The sequence below is a fragment of the Microtus ochrogaster genome, chromosome 16 (assembly GCF_000317375.1).
Source record: "Microtus ochrogaster isolate Prairie Vole_2 chromosome 16, MicOch1.0, whole genome shotgun sequence".
In the NCBI taxonomy this organism is placed as follows: domain Eukaryota; kingdom Metazoa; phylum Chordata; class Mammalia; order Rodentia; family Cricetidae; genus Microtus; species Microtus ochrogaster.
In genome coordinates this window covers 11,314,173-11,316,847 of record NC_022018.1, presented here as the reverse complement: position 1 = coordinate 11,316,847, position 2,675 = coordinate 11,314,173, and positions in this window count along the sequence as shown.

The following is a 2,675-nucleotide window of genomic DNA, read 5'->3' as shown; positions in this document are numbered from 1 at the left end:
CATCCTGGAGCTGAGTTAAAGGTGATTGTGAGCTGCTCAGCCCGGGCACTGCAGTCCTCTGCAGAGCAGTAAGTGCTGTTAGCCACTGAGTTCTCTCTCCAACCCCGTGCCTCATTTCTTAGGCCAAGTGAGATCATTCCAAGCTTAGGAGAGTGACAAAATGTTTCCTTGGGGTTTTACAAAAGATCTGACCTTCTGACCTTAACGTAAGGCTCTAGACCAGTTGTGACCGGAGTTCTGTAGGCAGACGTCTCGCCACCTCGGTGCTGTAGCCTCTCTCTGTTTGGTAAATGGGCAGGGACTTTAATTGAAAATCTCTCAGTGAGTCTCTTTGAAATGGCCAACACTTCTTAGACGTGTTTGCAATGGCTCCCTTGAGTTCTTCTTTGACCTGAAGCGCCATCTTTGACATGAGGCTCTAAGTCCTCAGCTTCATTTCTGCCTAGGGTAGTATATTGAGGGCAACGGAAACAGGATCCATGTGTGTCTCTACCTCTGCTCAAACATTTCTTCTACCTAATATTTGTATCATCACTTCTGGGCTTTTAGATACTCAGGAGAGAACAGTCCAACACTCCTGCCAAGAACCAAGCAAGTCAAGAAAGACAATAAAGCGGTCTTGGGAGAGGGCAGCTGGTAGAACACTTACCATGCACACACGAAGCTCACCAGGCACCATAGTGTACACCTACAATCCCAGGACAAGGAAGGCCGAGGCAAGACGGTCAGAAGCTTAAGGCCTTTTTGAGCCACAAATGAGTTTGAGGCCAGCCTGAGATCAGCAGCTCCACAACTGCACAGGACCATGCTGTCTCTGTACCCATGGCCTGTACAAGCCTGGGACACCCTCCCTCTGACGCTATCTGTGGCTAGGTTCACCGTCAGCACTCTGAAAGTGCTTAGCTGGGGATGGGCTTCAGCAAAGGGTTTGAGAGCTCAAAAACCTGGGCACTTATTTCTTCTAAAAAAAGATCACTTTTATTACACATCCTTCATCTCAGAGCTGATAAATTTTAACAAAAATCTTCATGACTGCTCTATCAAAATCCTGTCTAAGCAATGAGAAAACAAATGCATTTCTTTAAATTAAAAAAAATGTAATTAAAAAAGATGCTGGGTGGTGGTGGTAGTGCATGCCTTTAATGCCAGCACTCGGGAGGGAGGCAGGCAGATCTCTGTGAGTTCGAGGCTGGCCTGGTCTATAAGAGCTAGTCCCAAAATGGGCTCCAAAGCTACAGAGAAACCCTGACCCAAAAAAACCTGAAAAACATGTAATTATTAAAGGCCATTGCCTTTAATCCCAGCATTCAGGAGACAGAGGAAGGAGGATCTCTGATTCTGAGGTTAGCTTGATATACAGAGTAAGTTCCAGGACAACCAGAACTACACAGAGAAACCCTGTCTCAAACAAACAAATAATACATATTGTGTGTGTGTGTGTGTGTGTGTGTGTGTGTGTGTGTGTGTGTATATATGATATTATTTTATTATATTTATAACAGACTTTATATTAATTATTGGGGTGTACTCAGTTGGTAGAGCTCTTTTTAGCATGAAGATCATCTTGGGTCAACTCCTAGTCCTATGTTAAGTGGGACTAGTGGTACATGTTAAGTTGGGAGCGTGATCTCTTTTCCTTCCTCCTGGTGGTCGTGTTCACAGTCTCCAGGTTCCCCCTCAGGGCAACCCGAGAGCACAGGAATCCCATTAACCCTGGATATTTCTTAATTTGGCTTGTTTTGATTTGGCTTGATTGGGAATTTGCGTCGGCAGAGAGCTCGTGTTAGAAAAAATTCCTAACATCACACACCTATGATACCAGCACTCAGGAAGTGGAGGCAGGGGAATCAGAATTGCAAGGTCATCTTCCACAATATAGTGACTTTGAAGCCAACTTGAACTATATGAGATTTTGATTCAAGAAAGGGGTGGGGCTAGGGAGTTGTCTCAGTGGGCAAAGCGCCTGTTAGGCCATCATAAGGACCCGAGTTCAAACACCCAGAACCCACATAAAAGATGGGCACGGTAATCCCCATCTGTCATCCTAGTACTGCTGAGGTGGCAAGAGAGGCAGGATTGAGAGGGTGCTCCAATGCTCTCTGGCAGCTAGCCTGGCACACACGAGATAGAAGGCAAGCACCAACACCCAAGGTTGTCCTCTGAACACACATTCACCGTGATGTCTGCACATCCACACTCACCAGAGCAACATACACATCCTCATCACACACACACAAGCTCAAGTTCATCCTTGGCTCCATAACACAGCCATGACATGGTGTGGCCGATTCCAAAGGCAGACACAAGGTCTGTAGAGATGGCTCGGTAGGTAAGGTGTTTGTGGCACAAACCTGAGAACGCGAAATTGCATAAAATCCAAATATGTGCATTTGTAATCCCAGAGTTCCTGTGGTGAGATTGAAGATGGAGACAAGAGAATTCCCGGAAGCACACAGGTCAGCTAGCCTGGTGGAGTCTTCAGTGAATGAGACTCCGTGGCAGAAAAGGTGAGAGGTCATGACTGACACCCAACATCACCGTCTTCTGACCTCCACACTCACACACACACACACACAACATCATCGTCTTCTGACCTCCGCACACACACACACACACACACAACACTGTCTTCTGACCTACACACACACACAGACAACAACACTGTCTTCTGACCT